This window comes from Benincasa hispida, chromosome 8 (genome assembly GCF_027475165.1).
Source record: "Benincasa hispida cultivar pf3 chromosome 8, pf3_genome.v1.1, whole genome shotgun sequence".
Classification (NCBI taxonomy): domain Eukaryota; kingdom Viridiplantae; phylum Streptophyta; class Magnoliopsida; order Cucurbitales; family Cucurbitaceae; genus Benincasa; species Benincasa hispida.
In genome coordinates this window covers 24,632,974-24,657,153 of record NC_143485.1, presented here as the reverse complement: position 1 = coordinate 24,657,153, position 24,180 = coordinate 24,632,974, and the positions used below count along the sequence as shown (strand labels likewise).

The 24,180-nt window shown below is 31.7% G+C and overlaps 2 long non-coding RNA genes and 1 pseudogene across 3 annotated transcripts; 1 reads left to right on the top strand and 2 right to left on the bottom strand.

Annotated features, from left to right (window-relative positions):
* Nucleotides 1-609: 609 nt before the first annotated feature.
* Nucleotides 610-1,559, bottom strand: LOC120083460 (protein C2-DOMAIN ABA-RELATED 11-like; annotated as a pseudogene). The gene is made up of 2 exons (XR_016531149.1): nucleotides 1,426-1,559; nucleotides 610-1,321 (listed from the first exon to the last, which is right to left on the bottom strand). The product of XR_016531149.1 is annotated as a protein C2-DOMAIN ABA-RELATED 11-like (transcript).
* LOC150034446 (uncharacterized) lies at nucleotides 1,100-1,418 on the top strand. Its single transcript, XR_016531150.1, has 2 exons — nucleotides 1,100-1,238; nucleotides 1,330-1,418. It is a non-coding gene; the product is annotated as an uncharacterized LOC150034446 (long non-coding RNA).
* A 17,794-nt stretch (nucleotides 1,560-19,353) lies between the features above and the next one.
* Nucleotides 19,354-22,323, bottom strand: LOC120083625 (uncharacterized). The gene is made up of 3 exons (XR_016531087.1): nucleotides 21,955-22,323; nucleotides 21,815-21,875; nucleotides 19,354-21,667 (listed from the first exon to the last, which is right to left on the bottom strand). It is a non-coding gene; the product is annotated as an uncharacterized LOC120083625 (long non-coding RNA).
* Nucleotides 22,324-24,180: the final 1,857 nt, after the last annotated feature.

Genomic DNA, 24,180 nt, shown 5'->3' with positions numbered 1-24,180 from the left:
TTTACTTGTGAAAAAAAAAAAATCATTCCACCTACAATTTTGATACTCTAAACTTCTCGTACTATATTAATTTTAACCTTAAATTTCATCAACTTGTACCTCAAACTTAAGCGAGTTGAATTTTTAACTTGAAAGAAGAAAATGTTATAATTTTTATTTAATACAAGTTGTTGCTTGAAAAATAATTAAAAAAGAATAACTCTCATATAATTTCAATGAATTATAAAATTTATATGACAAGTACGGACGAATTGGTTCATTTATGCAAATTAAGCTTGGGATTATTGAAATTAATGATTTATATTACATTACATTTTGTTAATTGAACTGAAAATATCAACATAGGATTTAATTATATAAAATTGAAAGTTTATTGTAAAATATGATGTAACATAACAAGTTTATTGGATAAATTTCAAATAAATGGAGAAGTTTCATTATTATTATTTTTTATTTTTTTATTTTTTTTGCCAATATATATAGTGAGACTTTTGGCACCTTGGATATTCCAATTATCTTACGCTCTACATTGGTTATGTTAAAATAAAGAGTAACTTACGGTTGATCATCCTTTGTTCATATTTTACTACTTTATCAAATATTTGAACATATATGTCAACAAGAACGTAGTTCAATTGGCATGGTATTTATACTATCGACTTCGATGTTCGAGATTCGATTCCTCCATTTCACACTTTAATTACAATATCTTTTAAAAAAAAATTGAACATAATTGAATTCGAGTCCAATAAATACGGGGTGGACGAATCAAAGTCTTAACCTAGAAAAATGTGATTAGAACCTATCCTAAGTTAAAAATTGTTCCTTTCAAATTTCCCCCTTTACAATTTGTAACCCTAATTTCTACTCTTCTACGTACTTCATTCTCACTTGAATCTCTCCGGACTCCACTCCGCTGAGGCGCAACCAAACATCTTGCACCACCTCGCCGTTGATACACCGTATGGAGTATTCTTCTGCCACGCAGTCGTCTTTTCCCGGAACCACCTTCCTCAGCGTCGTCTCGCCGACCGACATTCTCAGAATCTTACTTAATCGACTTGCAGACTGCATTGGTTGAAGGTTAATCGATGCTCGTCCCATCTTGTCGTCTCGCTTGAACAAATCTTTGTCGAACACTTCCTGCGCAAGAAGAATCAATCCTGATGAGATTTGGAAAGAAAAATAGAGAGATTAATCTCGAGATTGCAGAATCACTTACGAAGTTTAAAAGTCTGGTAGGTTCAGAGCCGATTGTGAAATTGAGTTCTTCATTCCATATTGGATTTAAGTTACTTTTAATTACTTTGGTCTTTGCTTTCTGTGTAGATTAGAAATAGAGAATGGTTAATCGATTGCGATTGTAAATTGCATAATGAGATTTTGGAAGAATAATTGAGATTGATAATTGAGAATCAGAATCACCTGTTTCCCCAATTTCACGACGACGTACGGATCGCTACTTCTGAAATCTCGAATTACGAGATTTTTCCCTTGGACTATGATCACTTTCAGCCGCCCCGATCTCGAAGCCTCCATCGCCATTACTGAAATTTTGAATCGCTCTTCAAAAGTGGAGTTGAGAAAGCTTGTGTTGAGGATGGATGAACAAGACAGAAAAGATTTATGGCTTCAAAGATGAAGAAATTCTAGATTTTAATACACAGAGCCAAATCCATAAAGGTAAATCTCATCTTGAATCTAATTTTCCTTTTAATTGCAAACGCAATTGGAAATCCACTTAACAAAGTGACAAAATTCCGCTTATTAGTAACAAAGAAACAAATTAGATGCAGAAATGCTAAATTTTGGTTCATTGCTATGGATCATAAAAGTTTAGAGAACTACTAATCCTAAAAGTGGTTTTTAACCGATGATTCGTGTCCCTAACCTTAGATTTCTGTTCATCATTCTAAACTAATTTTAATTTAACTACTTTTTTTTTTTGCATTATTATTATTATTTATTCCATGGGTTTGTACTTTGTAGTGGATACTTTTGGTCGAATTCCAACTTAGATTATGTAACTTTAATGTTGGAGTAATTTTTAATTTATTTAAATTATGGTTGTTTAGTTTTATCGTTTAATACGCGTGGACAGAATTTTGCATAATACACTATTATTGATGCAAATTGGATGAGGTCAACGGACTTAGAGAGCAGATTTTTTTTTTTTTTAATTTTTTTTAATTTTTTAATTTATTTTATTTATTTTTTACTTTCTCTTGGAAAGTTGTAAAAAAAAAAACCGTAATGCAAAAATGTTACTCTCTTAGTTCTATTACGATTTTTTTTTCTCCTTCCGTTTTTACCCGACACATTATATAAATCTTTATACAATTATTCACCTATAATAAAAAAAACCATTCAATCAATTATTACAAAATAATTTTATAAATATTTGAAAATATTTCTATATTTCTATATATACGTAAGAAAAAAATGGACTAAATTTTAAAATTTAAATAAATTTAAATAATTCAGGTATGTATATATTTATATATATTGAGAAATTATAAATATGAATATGTTCAAAATAGAAATAAAAAATGTGCCACCTTGTATTGAACCATTATCCTTAAATTAATCCAACTACATAGCCATGTGCCTTCTAAACACTAAAGCACGGTCCAATCTTTTGTACCTCACAGTTGAGGGGCACGTGCCCCCTATTCCTTAACAGATCCACTCCTATTCGTAATTAGGATTAAAAAAAAAAAACTTTTAATGACCTGTTTGGTTCATGAGAATAAGAGATGGGAATAGAAAATAATATTTTATCACTATGTTTGTTTCAAGTTTTTTAACCGTGGGAATGAGAATATCTTATTCCAAAATATTTTATACTCTCATATAGAGGTTTTGCATAACTATCCAAAAAAGGTGGTTTTCTCCAATTCCAATAGGTTCTCTCTCTCTAACTTTTCATTTTATTTGTTTTTTTTTCTTTCTTGATAGTTGATATTGTATAATTGATTTAATAATTATAAATATGTTTAAATTAAATTTATAATTAACATATGTAATTAATTTTATTAATAACAATGCTAATATAATAGTTTATTTTATTACTATGAACTAATATGAATAAAAATAATTATATTTGTTTAAATCTCTTTTTATTGGCAATATATATTAACATCATAAATTATTTATTAAAATTATTAATTGGTCTTTTAAAAAATATTATTTAATTAATTAATAATAAAATAAGTTAATTTTTTAATTAAATAATCTTGTACACTTATACTACTTTTTAATTTATAATTATAGTTGTTTTTTAATTAAAAACATTGCTCTCTGATTTAAAATTAATTAGTCTATATCAACTTGTTTTGTATATATATAGAAGGGTTATAATTGACATTAATCTATTAGTTAGTTAATTCTTTAATTAACACAGCTACAGAAAAGAAGGAAAAAAAATGGATAAATTAATTGCCAATATTATTTTCATTAAAAAAATTGATGATATAAATGTGTAACATAAAAAATTTAATTGATAATAAATATATTATAATTACATAGTTATTTTTGTAATTCATCTGTAGTAGTACTAATAGTAATAATAATAATAGTAATAATAATAATAATAATAATTGTTTGTTTAAAAAATATTTAACTAATTTTAATTGATAAGTAATTCTGATAACATTTCTACATAAAATTAAACACAGGAATTCTTGATTCCCAGACATTCTTAATTCCAGGACATACACAAAATCTTAAACCAAACGGCCTTAAAGGTGTATTTGGCTCAAGGAGTTGTGAAGTGTTGGAAAGTAAGAGTTACGAACTTCACTTCTTATTTGGCCCGAGGAGTTGGTAGGTCCCATTGCTAAAAACATCGATTTTATATCTTATCAAATCCTGGAAATCCAGGATTTTTAGGATTTCCAGCTTCCTAAATTTCATTACTCCTTACTTTTCAACATTTCACTCCTTATCCCAAACACCCCTAAAATTTAAAAAAATTAAATAATATCCTTAAACTTTCAAAAAAAGTTAAAAAAAAATACTTGAACTTCATAAAAGAGTTCAAAAAATACTTTTACAGTTAGTTTTGGATGAAAAGTCTTATGAGCCCTTTGGTTTAAGGTTTCATAGATGTTAAGACTAAAAATGCTTGGGAATAGGATACTTGACAATATAGGAATCAAAGATTGATGTATTTGGTCTTGCATAAGAAATGCTATTAGAATTTGATGAACAAAAAATTTGTTTTTTTTATGAAATTAAGCATTATAATCTTATAAAAATTTAATATGTTAATTAATTATACAATAAATGTCATTCAATATATTGATAGAAATTAATTAATTAAGAATCAATAATAATTTTAGTTATAAATATTTGCAGAATTGAATAATCTATCATTAAATTAATCAATTAATATATTTAATAAATGTCGTATTAATAATCATTTTTAATGAATTAAGTTCAACGTCAGTAATTTTAAATTTAATTAAATAATATAAACATATATTTAAATAAACAATATATTATATATAAAAGTGAAAATGAGATAAAATATGATATGCTAATAAAGATATCATTTTTTTTTATAAATATGATATGTTAATAATGAATGAAGTAACAAAAATTAATCATAATAAATAATTAACCGATTATAAATAATCAATAAGATCATATGTTCACAATGAAAGATCAATTAAAATTAATCTCAATAAATAATTGTTTGATTATGAAAAAAATCCAATAAGCAAGCAATTATATTTGTTGAAAAATAATTTTTTTTTATCTAAATTTAAATAATCTCAATTTATTAATTAAATGTATAAGATATCGTTAGTTAATTAATTAATAATTTATATAAATAAGTAATTGCATTCATTTAATATATTTTTATCGTAACAATAAAGTAAGTAAATATTTTAATACATTATTATTTACTTATTAAAACAAATATTTATATTAATTTTGTTAAACTAATACTAATTAATTAACTATATTCAAAATAAAATTATATATAAAATCAAGAATAGAAGAATAGGGAAAAAAAAACCTGCAATTTTAGAAGGAAAAGAAAATCGTGTGGAAACCATGTATGTGAATTGCTTATTCCTAAGCAAAGTATTGAAAACTAGGAACAAACATGGATTTGGGATGTCTATGTCAATTACCATCCAAAACCCCCTTAAACCAAACAGTCACTTAAGGGGTATTTGGTGCACGATAAAAGCAAATAGTTGAGTTGAGTTGGTAATTATTATCTGGAAAGTTAAATTATCTAGAGAGTAGAGAGTTATATTGTTTGTGTTTGGTTTACAGAGTTGAGTTGAGTTGGTAATTATTGTCTGTGTTTAGGGGCAGGGTTAAGTTATGTTGACTTGGGGTATTTGATGCTATTTTTCTAAATAAAATTGATTTTGTTTTTTTTTTTCTTTTCTACTATTATTGATTTTAATTTTCAAATATACACATATTTTCCTAATCTTTCCAAGATAAAAACAAAAAAACTTCGAATTCTTTTTCATTCTCAAAATATAAGAAATTCTCTACGAAGTAGTCATATACAAAACACAATTTTAAATTCAACCTTTTAAACACTCAAATAGGATTATTCCATTCAAAAACCTAACTTAATCATTAATTACCATAAAAGTTTTTTTTTTTAAAAAGGGGAAGGATTAGTGCCATCAAATGAAATTATTGGCATTGTTTTAGATAGAAAGGATGACACTTGACCAATTTGTACAATATGGATTTACCTTTTTCTAAAACCATTGAAAAGATTTTAGAAATATTGATGTCTATTTTTTCAACTATTATGTTGTATTAGTGTACAAATTATCTTTTTTTTTAAAAAAAAAAAAAAAAAAAAAACTTGAACCATAATTTTAAATTTCAATATTTCATTAGAATTATGTAATATTTGAAAACATCAAGGGATAGGTTGTTTAAAACATATGGTAGTTTTGTTTAGTGAAACAATAATAAGACGTCATATGTAATATTTTTTAGATCTAAGAAAAAAATGAAATATAAGAAGAATAATTTTTTTTCGAATAGGTAGTATTATTATACAACAAAAAAGGGATCCTACAGCCAAGGCACCACAAAAAAAAAAAAAAAAAAAAAAACCCTATAAAAACAGTGCACAGACGGAACAAGTAGAACAACCCAAAAGAACGAAACACTATAACAAACCAAAGTCTGAAAACAAACAAACCAACCAGAAGAAGAAAACAAAAACAAATAAAATCCACAAACCGGGGACAACACAAAAACCATAGAAACCAAAAGGAAGCTAAAGACAACGAAAACAAATAAGATAGAGAAGGTCATGAAGATCAATCCACCAAGAAGCAGCACGCGCACGAACCATAAAGACAATAAGCTAAAACAAAGTAGACGTCGTTCTTGGACGCCCGCCATACAACCGACAATTCCTCTCTGGCCAAATATAGTATATTGATGCAAACTAGGAGACTCGAAATAACTTACTCCGAACACCCTTACCAGACCCCATCCGACACACCCAACTCAACTCCATATCCCACCCAGAAACTCGATGAGACGAACTCAACAGACGCACCACACCCTCCCAAACCTCACCCCTAAACACACAGTCAAAAAATAAACGATTATGAGATTCTATCCCACCCACACAAAGCAAACATGACTCATCCACCAACTGATCCAACCTCCTCAACCAATCCCGAGTACCTAATCTATCATTCATCGCCAACCAGGCACAAAAGAAATGCCTCGGAATATTACTCCATACCAAACTAGACATGCCCAAGACATCCTAGGACGCTTAGGACACAAACTCTCCCAAGCACTAGCAATAGCAAAATGACCATTACCACTCGGAACCCAAACCCAACTATCATCAACACTCACCTTCAGCACCACATCTTGAACCAGTCCCCACAATTCAAGAAGTTCCCAAGTAGTCATAGGCCAAAACCAACAACCATCAACAGATAAGAAATCTGACAGTCTAGTCTCACGACGGGTGTCAGTATCATAAATCACACACTCTTCATAATTTTCCAGGATAGACCCCCTAAGCAACCACAGATCCCACCAAACAAAACATCTCCTCCCATTACCAATATGCATTCTGACAAATGGTTTAAGCCTATCACGATAGCGCAAAATTGCCCTCAAACACTACGATCACCCCACCTCAGTACGAATCGTCCACAACGACTGGCCCCAAAGCACATACACCTCCATCTATGCAACCTACAAGGAACCAAACTGCACCAGCTATAACCATAACAATTTCAAAATAGCCGCCACATTCTAGGAAGTAGTGTGATGGATACCCAAACCCTTTTCAGATTTCGGCAAACAAATCTCATCCTAAGAAACACGCACACCCCCTACCATCAACCCGCCCTCTCTACAAGTAAGCCCGTAAAATACGATCAACCTCATGGCCAATAGAAATAGGCAGCACAGACACACTAGACCAATATAATTGGAAACTCCGCAACACCGACCAGACCAACTGTAGACGACCCACAAAAGAAAGGGATCTCGTAGCCCAACTCTTTACTCGAGTAGTAATCTTCTGAATCAGAGGTAGTAGAAGAAGAATAATTAGATCTAAAAGAATAACCATATAAAGAAAATAAAAAAAGAGAAAGAAAAGGGAAAATAAAACCCATACAAGCCAGACAGAGAAAGAAGAGAGAAAATGAGAAAGATGAACCAAAAGGCGGAAAAAGAGAGAAGATGAGTAAATATTAAGAGACGCATAATAGATAGAAATGACAAAGTAATTGAGGGAATTAGGAAAGTAATGAAAATGTATGGGAAAATAGGTGAAATAAGAGTGATGAAATGGTGGATAATTAAACCCACCGCTTTATTTTTATCAGTGGTCATTGAAATTGGGCAAACGGAGGTGGTAGTTGGAGTATGTCGCCGAAGTTGCTTGTGCGAAGGTAGTCGTTGGAGTTAGTTGCTAGAGTTATTGTCGGAGGTAGTTGGTGGAGTCCAGAGTTCTTCGTCGAAGTTGGTCATGTGAATGTGGAAGTCAGAGTTGTTTTGTACCAAGGTGGTTGCTGGAATTGGTTGTCGGAGTGTCGTCAGAGGTGGTTGTTGGAGCTCGGAGTTAGTCATTGGAGTTAGCCATCGAAGGTGGTCATTAGAGTATGTCGCCGGAGTGTGGTGGCGGTAATCGCCAACGGAGACCGATGGGTGGAACCATTAAAAACATTAGAGGGAGAGAGAATTGGGGAGAGTTAGGGTGAGTTGGTAAAGAACCAACTCAACCCCACCAACATTTAAAATTGGTTGTCAAACGTTGAGTTGGTAAAAAATACCAACTCAACGCAACTCTCCTTGGGTTGTCAAACACCGTCTTAGTGTTTTGTTTTAAAAATACCTAAAACTTTCAAAAGTTTCAAAAATATCATTAAACTTAAAAAAATATCATAAACATTCTTATGATTAGTATATAAAGAAATCATTAATACCTCATTAACCTCATTAAAAAAGTAATGCTAAACTTTACAAATTTACATTGTTACTCTAAACCTTTAAAAACTAAATTAAAATACTCTCATAGATCGTATAGTGATCAATTGTTTGAAGTTTTATTGAGTTCTAAAATAACTAATCTTAAAGAAAATTATATAGATATTCTTGTTTTTCCGTATAGACACTCTCATTTTTTTCTATTTATCTAATTCTTACCTCAATTTTTTCAAGAATCAAATATAAACCATAACTTTAAGTTAAAACATAAAACTCAATAAAATCTTACAAAATCTCACAAAATTTCAAAGTCAAAATCTTCTCTTAATATTTACCAAAACAACAAATTAATGTTCAATTTTTTCTAATAGTTGAGAGAATTCAACCTTTAAATTCAAAAACAATAATATAAGACTATAAGTTTTATATCACTAAAACTATGCTTATCTTGACAAAATTAAAAGAAAAATTATAAATTAATTGTAAATTAATGCCCATTGACACGATCATATATGTTTGCTTATGCAAAATTTCTCAACTTCTTACAATGAATTAATGGAAGATGTATGAGATAAATATGAGATGCAAATTTTTAGATTCATCTCATATAATGGAGGATGTATCTAAAAATTATGTCAACTTCTTACGATGAATTAGATCTTTTTTAAATAAAAGAGTTGATTTTTTAGCTAAATTCGAAAAGGTAAGAATTATTTTTTTAAAACTATTTTTTTAATATTAAAAATTTAGTTTGGTTTTTAAAAAATTAGACAAAAAAATGTTAACAAAATAAGATATTAAAAGGTAAAAGAGTGCTACCGACTTATTTTAAAATTAAAAACTAAAAACCAAATTATTCTAGAATAAGATCTTAAAAATCAGATTTGTTCGAACTTTCAAAATATATATATATATATTAGGGAGCATTGTTTTGGAGAATTGAAGTCGGAATTGAAAATCATCACCTTCTTTTTGACATACACAATGTGTAAAATATGTATAAAGAAATTCGACTACGTACTTTTTTGATCGTGAACTAATAAATATATCCTATAATGTATGATACGAGAGTGTAGTTGATGACCAGGGTGATACAAATGCCTATAACCAATGTACTTTTATCTTCTTCTACATTTAAGTACTATCTTTTTATTTCTAAAAAAAGGTACTATCTTTTATATATATTACAAAAATAGATGTCTAATGAAGTGTTCTAAAAGCCATTTGTCACTCTTCTGTCTCCCCATGTGTCATTTCTCATGTTGTCCATATCTATGTTGTCCATGTATTTTGTAATTATACATTCTTAGTATTCATGTAATTCTAGTACTTGTCAAATTGCCTATTTATAGTGAGATCTTGCCACTTCATAATTCCACTCTAAATTTCCACATTATCTTATTTATCTCTTTTCTAAATTTTAGTTATTTATTTGATATATTTAATATTATATCTAAAGATTAATGAGATTTCAATAAACGATGTCATGACAAGAAAAAGATAGAAGCGAACTAATGTAGTTATTGACAACATTTTTATGTATAATGTTACACTTGATATTATATATGAAAATGAGGATTATAAACCTTAGTCTGTTGAAGAATGTCAATATAGAAAAGATTGGCTCCAGTGGAAAGAATGAATCAAATTCACTTTCAAAACATCAGGTTTTTCGACTAGTAGGGTGAACACCAAAAGGTGTCAAACTTGTGGGATACAATTGAGTATTGATTATGAGGAGACGCGTATCCTCCAGTGGTGGATGCAATTAGATTAAGATATTTAATTGGTCTAACTGTGTATGAAAGCCTGGACATGGATTTTATGAATGTTGTCACAACATGTTTATATGAATCTCTTGATAATAACATTTTTATGAAAATCCCAAAAAGATTTAAGATACCTGAAACATATAAATCAATTTCTTGAGAATTGTATTCAATAAAATTTATAGATCATTATACGGATTGAAATAATCATGACAAATGTGGTACAATCATCTGAGTGGATATTTGTTGAAAGAAGGATATCAAAACAATCCAATATGTCCATGTGTTTTTATAAAGAAATCATAGCTAGAAATTGCTATTATAACTGTATAGATTGATGACTTAAATATAATTGGGACCCTTGAAGAGGCTTCAAAAGTAATAGAATATCTTAAAAAAGAATTTAAGATGAAAAATATCAGAAAAACATAATTTTGTCTTGGCTTGCAAATTGAACATTTAGCAAATGAGATATTCGTTCATCAATCAACTTATACAGGAAAAATCTTAAAAAGATTCTATATGGACAAAGTACATCCATTAAACATTCCAATGGATATTTGTTAACTAGACATGAAGAACTTCTTGGTCTTGAAACATCATATCTTAGTGAAATTGACACATTTATGTATCTTGCTAATAATACAAGACCAGATATTACATTTTTAGTAAATTTATTAGTTAGATATAATTATTCTCTAACAAAAAGACATTAGAATGAAATTAAGCATACACTATGTTATCTCCGATGAGCGATTGATATGAGTTTGTTTTATTCAAACAAATTAAAATTTGATATAGTTGGTTATGCAGATTCTGGATATTTATCTAATCCACACACAACTAAATCTCAAACATGTTATTTATTCATATGTGGAGGAACTGCTATATACTGGCGATCAGTGAAACAAATCATAACGATCACTTCCTCAAAGCATGCTAAAATTCTTGCAATTCACGAGGCTAGTCAAGAATGTGTATGACTAAGATCAATGACTTAGCACATTCGTGAAACATGTGACTTGTCTTCTAGTAAAAATCGAAGACAACACAATATGTATAACCAAAATCAAAGGAGGATATATTAAAGGAGATAAAACAAAACATATTTCACCAAAGTTTTTCTACACCCATGATCTCGAAGAAAATGGTCTCACTGTACAATAAATTTGTTCGAAGGATAACCTAGTCACTTATTTACAAAAGCATTACCTACCACAACCTTTGAAAAATTATTCAACAAAATTGGAATGCGGCGATTCAGATATTTCAAGTGATGTTTCCACGAGGGGGAGAAAATATATTGTATTCTTTTAGGATTATTAAATTATATGAAATATTTATACTTTTTTCCTTCCCTGGGATTTTTTTTCCATTGGGTTTTTTTTCTAGTAAGGTTTTAAACGAGACATATTTCATATATAATGGACATCTAAAGAAGAGTATTATATATATTACAAAAATAGATGCTCAATATTCAGTGTCCTAAAAGCCATTTGTCACTCTTCCATTTGCCCATGAGTCATTCTTCATGTTGCGTGTGTCTTGTAATTATACATCTTTAGTATCCATGTAGTTCCACTACCTACTTACCAAATTGTCTATAAACAATGGCATTATGTAGATATTGAAAGTATACACATTAGTGAGAAAATTCACTTGATTATTCCACTTTGAATTTTTGTATTATCTTATTTATTTCTTTTCTAATTTTTAGTTATTTATTTTATATATTTAAAATTATATTATATTTGTTTTCGTGAATCTATTGTGCATCGTTTCACACCTCAATTTCACAACACTATCTTAGATCTTTATTTTATTTTTATTTATTTTCTTTTTTCTTCTCTCTTTAATCACTAAGACATCTCCGATCAATTTCTGGCCTTATTTTTTTTTTTTTAGAACATCCAAAATTATCAATCTCTTCCCACATCATTTCTCATGAACTATATATACTTTATACAAATTCTAATTTCTTTTTAAGTTTTCGTAATGATTCTCTTTCTTATTGTTTTTTGCAGGAAGAACTCCAAACAAGTCCTCTTTCTCCGCATTTATTTATTTTTGAAAAATTACTTATCACCTTTTCTTTTATATTTTTTGTATCGTTTATGAACATTATATAACTTGCAAATGTAGTATTTCGTTATGCGTTCTTTAGATAACTGTTATTTATGGTCTCCAAATATCTTTAATTAATGCTTCTAACATTTTAAAGGCTTAAATGAAACTGGTCACTTGATCATGAAAATATTAAATCTGCTCAGAAAGATTTATCTAAGAATGCTATAGGTTGGTCTCTCTACTGAAAAGGGAGTTATTTCTCTAGTATCTATACGATGGGATAAATAGAGTTTATTTAAACTAATTAAAACTTTTTAACAACGTGAACCCAATTTAAACAAATGGATATATTTTATGCTAGCAAAGTAATTTAAACAAGAAATTCATGTAAATAAATTCAATCCAAAATAGCCAAGTAATTAAAACTAACACTTTTAACTTTTAAGCATCTAATTTAATTTTAGTAAAAAGATTGAAATGAGGTATGTAAAGATAAATTCAACCAATCTAAATAGACAACTAGGATAAATTATAGCAATTAATTTCATGCAAATAAATAATAATAATAAATTAATTGCAAAACTAAATAAATTGACACCATGATTTTAATAGTGGTTCTACCCAACCTTTCTACATCCACTTTCCAAGCTTTTCTTGGGTATGTCACTACTAACTTGACTCTTTCCACGGCTTAAGAGTCGAACCGTGTTATGTTCTTTTTTCAGGTGCAAGAACAAACTCGATCCTTCCACGGTTGAGGACCAAACCGTTACTCTTTTTCTAGGATCAAGAGAAATTCTTACAATAGTTTACCAAAAAAATAAAAATAAAGAACACACTTTTAACTCTCTCAATAGAGTGATTTAAAAGTTGTAATACACAATAAATTAATCCTCACAACTTAAAATATCTCTCTCAAGAAAAAGATAAAAAGAAGAAAATTGAAACTTGGAGAGAACAACAATGGAGGCTATGTGTTTTTGGAGAGGATTGAAAATTAATGAAAAATTGTTGTGTATAGATAAGAAGATGAGTTTAAAAAGAGAGAGAAGAGGAGAAAATCAAATTCAATTTGGGCCTTTAGATCTTGATTAAAAAGAAAAATCAATGATGGAGATTTTTTTTCTTTTTGAAATAGACATAAACAAAAAATGATATTAAATTTATTTTCTTTTTAAAAACCCAACAAAAAGCAAAAGTCCATCATGTGTCCAAAATTAACCGTTAGACACAAAACATAAAATAATATTAAATTCATTTTCTTTTTAAAAGCAATCAAAAATCAAAAGGTCATCATGTGTCGCTTCTCTGTTACTACAAGTGGCATCTTTCAATTGGTCCACTTTGATGAGAAAACCACGATATCAGCTCGAGATTTTTTCATTAAACTTGTTTTGGTTATATCTTCTTTGTTTGAACTCGATTTGAGTGATTCAAGTTGCATTAGAATCGTTGTTCCGAGCTCTATGCAATGGACACTTTGAAACACCTAAATTCTTAAAAAATAAAAGTAGATTTGTTATCATCAAAACGTTAATTAATTAATTAATTGAAATTATGTGTGATTAAGGGCCAAAAAACTAACAGATTCCTCACACCTCTACTAAGAGAAAAACTTTTAGCCCCTAATACTCCACAACACTGCTTGCCATATCCATATCAAGATTGTCTTCCAACCTGGTACAACTTGCATAAATTATGAAATTTGGAGGGAGAGAGAGCCAAATGTCCAATATTTTTATATTTTTGGCAACCCTTGCTACATTTTTGTAGATAGGGAACTTAGAAGAAAGTGGGACCCGAAGAGCAATGAAGGTTCTTGGGGTACTCTACAAAGAACAAAGCATATAAGGTATTTAATAAACGTATTTAGTGTTTTATGTAGTTAATAATAAGTGATGAAGATGATTAGCTGGTTCTTCCTAATGTCGCAAAAGATGTTCACACCATGCCTACGGACAACAATGTGAGCGATGGTTATGAAAATGAGGCCTCTGATTCTGAAGAGGATCACAAAAACAAAAGCCTCTAATTTTGTTGCACATTACAACAGATATAATATTAGTTCTAAACTATCATCGTAGATTACAATAATAATGACTATCAAACGTCATCTAAACAAAACAACTTGGAATAGAATCAATGTCGGTTTACAACTGTCATCTAATATGCATACAATTTTGGGATACAATATAACATCATAACAAACCATCATCGTATATATATGGTAACATGAGTATGATGTTGGTTACCAACTAACTGTGGGGATTTATGTCCTAAATCTTGTAGTCTGTAAATCTTTGTAAACAAATTATTAATAAATAGATTATTATCTATTTTCAAATAAGTGTTATTTGTTATTTACATAACTCAAAATCTAATAAACTAAGATCCAAGGTCATTTATTGTAACTTGAACAATATGTAGAGTGAATTGTGCTTAAGAAATAACCTAAAAGGTCTATAGTATATGGATAAGGTTTGATGCCTTGTCCGGGTAAACTTATATATATGACCCAAGTTGTAAATATTACAAATGTTATAAGTGTTACAAATGATTTGATCCAAATCATTTATGTCAAGACATGTTAGTGGGGGTATCCTATACAATGAGTTTGTATAAGACCAGACCATGAAATATATAATTTCTCTTTATAACACCATTAATTAAAGAGATTTATATTTCAAACGATAACCAAGTAACTCGATCTCAATCCTGAGTGAGTTATGAACTCCTGCTCATGAGCATCGTTCTTTGATTTGTATAGGTGAGAACAGTCTTAGCTGAGTGAGTTATTATTCCATCAATCTTAAAGAGATGTTTCATTGAAGTAAGTAGATTTAGTTTAGATTAGGTTTAATTCTTGATTTTCTTAGTTTGAGGCATGAACTTTCAAAGTCAATGCTTGATTTTCTTGGTTTAAGGCTTGAACTTTCAAAGTTAGGGCTTAATCTCTCATGTATATTCTTGAATCTACATGTGATATTATAACTTTCAAAGTTATTGACATTGTATTATGGTGCATGTGGCAGGACATGCTGATTTAGCTGAGAAGTTTGATTTGAAGACACTATGTGCTATTGGTATGTTGCATTTCTTCCATTTTTCATTACCTCTAGTCATACATTTTGTCTAGAAAGTCGCACATTTAAATATGGCTTGATTACCATTTCAAAAGTTTATTACCTTCTTGGTTTAAATCCGCTTGATTACCATTTCAAAAGTTTATTATCTTCTTAGTTTAAATACAACTTTGGCTGAGGACCTCTCTAAAATTAGTAGGAGCAGGGGAAAAAGGAAAAAAAAAAAGGTAAAATGGAGATTTTTTGCTTGCATATTTTTAAATTATTATTTTGATATTTCTTGCTTTATTTGAAGTCATTTGCACTTTCTCTTTTGTATTGTAGTTGGGCAATGACTTGCAAATGTATTTTTTTTTATTTTTTCAATTTTTATAGAAATAAACTTCTTCCTATGTCGAAAGTCATTCTTTTTGTGGTAACTTGTTACGTAGTTACATTTATGTTGAAATATGTTGAATTAGCCCTAAGGGCATTTTTGTAGTTTACTCTATATTTGCTAAATTAGGGTTTCACCTCATCCTATTTATATCTGAGCTTGGGGTCTCTTGGATGTATGACATTAAAATAATAAGACATTTTCTATCGTGGTTTTTCTTCCCTGAATTAGGGTATTCCACGTAAATTGTTGTGTCGTTTCTTTCTTTTCTATTTCAATATGGTATCAGAGCAAGGTGATGAAACCCTAGCCCTGATAGAAGAAACTCAGTCATCAAACTTGATAGGTGAAGGTACACTGGCAGACACAGCTAATGTGGCTGTGATTCAAGCAGCAGTTGATCGATATCTCCAAACCATCTTAAACCTAGCGCAACTCGACCCATCTGGAGCCCCACGACCAGATTTCAATAACCCAGTCGGCGCCACCTTGAACAGCTTCAATCGTCGAGCATCATCAACCTAGTCAGCGCGTATCTCGGACCTCAAACTCGGCTTGAATTGCGTTCGATACAGGGCTCTGGTGGATTCGCTCCAGCCGGCACGCCGAACAGCTCCCAGACGCAGCAAACGCAGCGTACCAGCCCGTTCCAGCTGAACATCGTTAATGAGGGTCCTTCGACTTCGCACACGATCAGTCTTGACTTCGCACATGATCGGGTTTGCTCCAGACAGCCGTGGGTTTGTTCCAGCTGCCGGATCGGGTCAGATCGGCGCGTTTTCTTCAACCTCACAGCCGATCGCCGAGCCCTCTGTCCGATACCCACTGTTGCAGCCGTCTGGAAGCAACGTTGATCACCGGTCGCCGTATTTTGCCGCCGATGGGATTCCGACAGTAGCCTCTTCACAGTACCATGGTGGACAACCTCTTCCTCATGTGTACCAATTCAACCTCAGTTTTGAATGGACAATTCCGTTGAAGAAAATCCCATGACCTATGGACAGAAACACTCCAGATCTGAATCTCATGGGGAACTCCAACAATAATTGGTTAGTCTCCAATAACAAATGGCCGCCCTTGGAGCCAGATTGAATGACCATGATTCTTCCTTGATTTATTCAGAAAATCTGGTATCAATGTTTCCTACTCTTCCTACTGCTAATCTTTTATCTGGGACTATAGGAAACTCTGCAGGAATGATCACAGGAGAGAAGCTGAATGGACAAAATTACTTCTCTTAATCCCAAACAATTAAAATAGTTCTTGAGGGACGCCATAAGTTTGGATATTTGACTGGAGAGATACCACGACCGAATCCTAGAGATCCTCAAGAGCGTGTCTGGAAGGCAGAGGATACTTTGCTCCGCTTGATGTTGATCAGTAGCATGGAACCACAAATTGGGAAACATTTACTCTATTCAGCCACTGCCTGAGATATTTGGGATGCAGTCCGACGGTTATATTCGAGGCGTCAGAATGCATCCTGCCTGTATACTTTACGTAAACAGGTTCATGAATGCAAACAAGGGAGCATGGATGTAACGTCATACTTCAACAAGATGTCTTTGTTATGGCAAGAAATGGATCTATATTAGGAGATCATCTGGAATTGCCCACAAGATGGAATTCAATAATCGAAGATAGAAGAGGTTGAGCGTGTGTATGATTTTCTTGCAGGGTTGTACCCCAAATTTGATACAGTTCGGAGTCGAATACTAGGGCAAAAACTAATACCGTCTCTCATGGAGGTCTGTTCAGAGGTTAAATTGGAAGAAGATAGATCAAGTGCAATGAATGGGTCGGGTGTTACCACTGTAGAGTCAGCTGCCTTTGGGGTGAAATCCGCTGGATCTGATGGTGACAAGCAGAATAGTAAAACACCCCCAGTTCGTGAGCATTGCAAAAAACAGTGGCACAAGAAGGATCAGTGCTGGAAACTGCATGGTCGCCCTCCGAATGGTAAATGTCGCCCTCCAAATGACAAGTCGAAATCTGGTCGTGCTCTAGTGAGTGAATCGGTTGAGAGGGCCACAAAACCTTAGACACAGCCTCTAGTGACCAACCCTGGTGATTCAGGTACCATAGGGATCGGAACAGATGCTCAATCAGGTAACCCTCAATTTTTTAGTTTCCTTGTTGAAGGGAATGAGTTATAGATTCTAGATCCAAGAGCGACCGATCACTTGATTGGCTCATCCGATCGATTTCTCTCGTACTATCAAAGCGCTGGAAATGAGAGGATTCGAATTATGGATGGATCCTTTGCTCCTGTTTCTGGAAAAGGCAAACTGTCACCATTTCAGGGATTAACTCTACAAAATGTCCTACATGTGCCCAAAATTTCTTACAACTTGTTATCATAATAACAAAAAAATTGAACTGTAGAGTTGTCTTTTCACCAGATGCTGCTTTGTTTCAGGACTATAGGGTCTTGCGATGACCAACTTTCCCCTTGATTCCCTACGGGTGCCTCATTATTATTATCCATGATTCTTCTCTGCTTAATTCGGCCCTGATGTGCTCTTGTGCGAAAAATACACCTGATCTCTGGGTCAGCTTAGAATTTCTGGACGCTCAAGTACTCATAAACCGTCAGACTGCTCTCCGCGATAAACAGCCAGTACAAAGAGATCTGTCATGCAAAATATCACAAACGTATTCAATACTAATCGTTACCAATCCCCGGCAACGGCGCCATAAACTTGTAAACTCAAAATTTATTCTCTAAGTATATATAAGCATATATGGATATGGACGATGATGAATGAAGATGGAGGTGGAATGTGGATGCTGTGTTATGCTTATTTACATTTCATGCGATACTACTTCTAGATGTATGCGTTATTAATGGAATACTTATAGTATGCTATGCGTTGTCACAAGTTTCCTTGCGCTGAAACCAAGTATACTTCCAACACAAGTTTCCCAGAGTAATCCAAGGTCGAACATAGGGATTGTTGTCGTTAATGCGTTACGTTCGTGATATATGCGACCTGTTTTACAATTAATAAAAGAGTGTGTTCGTACAGGAAAGTAAATTGCGAGAAACATAAATTGCAATAATAAAGTAAAAGTGCGATAAAAGTAAACCTAAACTATTATGATACAAGATACATGATACTGAGTTCGAGACTGACTGTGAAGTTTATACAAAGGATCATGGTATGCGGTGATAAGTCTTTATGTATGAATCAAAAATAGAAAGAATAACTAATAAAACATCGCAAGTTATTAATTGCGTTAAAGATATAACTAAGGTTCCACTTTCCCTTGGCGTACACCTCTTGGTGATCGACCGCGTTCCCACATCTCTGTGCTGAAACAGGGATGAACGTAATGAATGCAAAGTTGCTTCCATCTCTGGAAGTACGTCTCACTTTAGTTAACGCATTCTTCCAACCTTCTCTTGACAGGCAGAAGGACATCTTCATTTCTGCTCTCACAGGTGAAGATGTCGTCTAACATGTTTTTAGCTAAACAAAACTATTTCTTTAGCACAGATTAATTTCCTTGCTTAATTCTTACTAATTACCAGGGGATTAAGAAAACATCATGAAGAAAGCGATTCATGGAAAAACAAAAATAAACAGAGAGATGATAATGGAAATGGTCAATACAATTAGTACTAAGATTAAGTGTCTGATACATGATGTGAATGATAGAGATTAAGAAGATGAGTACAAGTGATGAAAAGAGATAGAAACAAATACAAAAGAGTGCCAACGTCTTGACACAGATCTAGACGGTGGATTTGCTTGCCTCTTAGACTTGCTCGTCTGATAGAAGTGACCTTGGTACAGAGCTTCAACGGCGGGGATTGAAATGATTTGCCCTGAGACTCACCTCTCGGCCTTGTCTCTTAATTCTTCCTGGATCTACTCCGATCAGCACTCAGACCAGTCTCTCTCTCAATATACAAATATCAAAATATTCCCGTATCTAAGTATATTTTTGCAATGGAATTGCAGAGGCTATTTATAGGCTAAGCTTTGACTCTTTGCAATGTGGTCCCCACTTTATTGTTAAGGCATTTCCTGAAATGGTGAAGTGAATATTCCTTCTGTTACGCAATCAATCTCGTCAGAAATGCATAACAGTTAGCGGTACACGCGTCAGAATCCTCCGCAATTGTGTTGCTATTTTGCATCTCCGATTGTTTGCTTGCATGCGGTGTTTTTTTTTTTTATTACCGCATGCGATTGAAGTTAAGCTCTAGATCGACGGTTGCATGCACCGTCATTGCGTTGATCGTCTCTTCATTATTGATTGACGGGCGCAATGTGACGGAAATGCGTTGTTCATTTTATCTTTGAGCCATGAACGCATGCGATGACTTGATTTCCTGCAAAACAAAATGGAAACATCCTTTTCTACCATCGCAATGGTGTTAGTGGGTGTATTTACCACAATTTATAATTCTTGCATTTCTTAGCTAATTTTCATACATTCGACGTAACTTTTCTCTCTTTTAGCCGCAATATCTAAATAAAACAGTATAGATAACTTGTATTTCTACAAGTTATCAACTCCACACTTAGCTAAATTTTACTAAATAAGGCTTAGCTCCAAAACTAAAGAAAAATCCATTCAACACTTAGAAATTTCCTTCTCTTCAACATAGGATTTAACTTGTACTTAGTTAATTCCTTTAATCATCTGCTTAAGTAGGGAAAATGGAAATTTGGGTTTCATAGTTACACTCTCCACAATTCAATGATCCATATCTATGTCTTTTATTGTTCTTCAAATCATGTACAAATCTATAATGCCAAAAAGATGAACATTAGTTTCAAATACTAGATACTTCCATATGGCTACTATCTCATACCGTCATACAACAATTTTCTAATTTTCATCCTACCCCTTGGCTTCAGTTTATCCTAGTACTAAGTTTATGACTTTCAAATGGTTCCAGCTGTATTAAGGATTGCAAATGAGAATCCATCCCTTGAAAATTTACAGTATAGTCATAATTGTCAAAAACACCTCTAGACTCGGTGGTGGTATCTAATAACTAGTGGTAGCAACTCTAAATGTCAACTATAACTAAATAATTGGTTGAAACATCAATATTAGAAAACAACAATTTGACAGGAATCCCATTTTGTTTAAATTCAGTTTCGGTATGGATAAAAGATCTTCCTATGTTAGAAAGCCTTTTTAGAAATCAAATGGATTTGGTCTTATACATACATGAGGAAGGTAATCAAGAAAGGAAAGAAGAATACTTCTATATGAAGAATACTACTATCACTTAGTTCATCCACAATACACTTAGTTTATCCATAATCTTTAGCACTGTCACCCCATTAATAACGATAAAGGATACTATAAAACATCCTAAAACTCTTAAGCTTTTCAACATAATGGAAGTCATTAAGAAATTATTCTTGAAACTTCACTCTCTTAGGGGAGAATTTACAAAAAAAAACCCTAGCTAAAACAGTACAACTACATAACCATTCTCTATGCTTCGTACATATTCTTTTCATGTTCAAGAGAAGCTAACCCAATAATATTAAACAGCAGGTTGACAAAACAATATTGAATTTGCACCCATACTTCAATCAAAAAAGGACCAAAATGGCTCATTAAATTCATCCAAAAAAATAAAATAAAATAAAAAAGAAGCAAAGCTAGTGAACATGAACAATAACTGAAGATCAAAATTATGAGTGAGGGTTCGAATGAAAATGAACATTGAATTAGTAAAGCTCATTGTGTATGGGCAAACTGGAAATATGGGATGCTGATAGTGAGAAAAACTTACAACAAGGGTGCTAACAGTGATAAACTCTCATTGAAATATCAGAACCCCAACCAAATTCACTCTCCCAATTTCTCTCCTTTCTTTAATTCCACATTGTGTATGGGCAAACTGGAAATATTGGTGGAATTTGGTGTGAATGCTTCTTCAAATGGATGTGAAGTACATAAATGAAAAAAATAGAGAAGTGTAAATTGAAACTCAAACCAAAATAGCTATTAAAATCACCAGTATTGAACTTGCCCGAAACAACCTTAAACTAGTTTTGGAAAGGAATTTAGAGCGTTCTTACCCACTGAAATTGCCCAAAACAACCCAAACCCTTGCTGATCGGTGATCGAATTCGCTTAATCCTAGAAATTCGGAGCCATAAAGTAATGGGTGTTTCAAATCCAACGTCAAAATTAAATGGGCAAGTGTGTCGAACCTTACCGAAAGGGAGGAAAATGCCGCTCCATGCTACCGAAAGTGATGAAATCGTGGGTCTACACTAATGAATGCCGGAACAGGGGAAAATCGGGCTGCCGGACACACGGATCTTGACGACGACAGTGACGACTGGCGGTGCATGGCTGGAGGGAATGAGACGCGGTTGGCTGGCAGGGCGACTAAGCGGATCGACTGGGCGGCAATCTGTAGGACGGCTTCGATCGACGGTGCGAGGGACGGCGACAAAAGGCTGCCGATCGGAGTTTGATGCAGGCGGCTGTGAAAGAGGGGCGGGGGGGTTCCACGTGAAAGAGAGGAAGAGAAGGAGAGATTTGGTGCTAGGATTCCCTTTTTTCCCTAATCACATCCCTCAAATCAAATCAATATTTTTTTTTCAATATCAAACTTTCCACCTTTTTAATCCCTGTTTCATATCCTTCTTTCAACAATGCTAGATTGAAGAGCTATCTTAGAGGATATTTGTTGTAGTGAAATACTTTACGAGGTTGTAATATTGAAAAGGTTAAAGAAATGAAGTTTTTATAAAGATATATAGGTGGAAATTTGGTTGATATATAACTTCAATGCGTGTATTGTTTATTTGATTGGTGAATGTATATCATATATATATCTAATGTGGTTGTTGGATTAAATTACAAGAGCAATTATAAGTAAAAACGTCAACATTAATTTTGCTAAAAAAGTCACAAGCAAATTTCTTGACTTTTTTCCTAATCAAGATTATAGATATACTTGACATGTTTTAACAGGTTAAAAACCCTCATATTCCTGACATTTCTAACATGTCAAGTGTCATGATGTTTTTATATCAAGTGTCACTTTTCTTGATGTTTTTAAAACATTAAGAAAATCGCCATTTTTAACATTGGTTTCCTTGATGTTTTTTAAAATGTCAAGAATAAACGTAAAAAAAAAGTGATTTTTGATATTTAAAAAAATCAATAAACATTATTTTTGTAGTTGTGTTAGGTTGGGAATGACTCTGAATCTTTAATCTACAATAAATGGAGGGAGAGAAACGTGGGAGTCAACAAGTTTTTTTTATATGTATATTGAGTTTAATGAAAGCGAATATAATCAGATCAAATCTTCAACCTTACTTCATTAATTAATCATGTTCAAATTAACTGCAAATTGCATTGAACCATATGTGTCAAATTTCAAATTGATTATTTATCAATAGAATTTTATTTGGAATTTGTCGGTAGGATTTAGTATAATGAAAAAGTGTAAGGGTTGAGTTATATGAAAAAAGATACAACCGTATAGTTATATGTATACACATGTAGGATGTATTAATTTTATTATCTTTTAAAGATTTTCAATTTTAACCTCAAAATTTTATTAGATAGAGCTCAAGTGAGATAGACAGTAATATTTTTTTTTTTTTTTAGAAATGGATTAAATAGAACGTAATTACAATTACATTTTTGAAGAATACATAATCAATTTGGAACAATTTCGTCTTTAATAGGTTGTAAAAAAAATTTAAAAAAAACGATTAACAAATCAATTAGACATGGAAATTTATGACTAATAGAAGGTTGAACTTACAATATTAGTTTAATAAATAATCCACATACCATTGGTTAGGGCAAACCTTTTTTTTTTTAACCATTTGTTTTTATTTTTTCTTTTCTTTTTTTTCCCCCCCTAAAAATTAAGTTTATTTGGTTGTTTTCAATTACAAAAAAAATGAATAAAAATATTTACAAAATATAGCAAATTTTTAAAACTGTCAATGATATCTTGGATACTGATAGAATTTTATCAGTATCAATCAATATACACTGATAGACATTAATAGAAGTCTAAACGTCTATCATTGATAATTCTAAAGTTTTGCTATATCTTGTAAATACTTTTCGGTTTTACCATTTGAAATAATTTTCCACTAATTTCACAAGTTTCTTTTTTTATGCCATCAACTATTTACCAACATTTAAAAAATCAAGTCAAAGTTAGTAATTTTCCAGAATTTTTTTTAATTATTTTTAAATTTTAACAACAATTTAAATGTTTCTTCTAGAAATGTGAAAAGGAAAAAAACCCCAAATTTTAAAAATAGAAAACTATGGCTCCATTTAATAATAATTTCATTTTTTTGTTATCGATTTATGAAAAATTAAGCACATCTCCTCCAAATTTAGTTTTTATTTTAACATAACAAAACATAATCAAACCAACGATTAATTAAAATTTTCAATC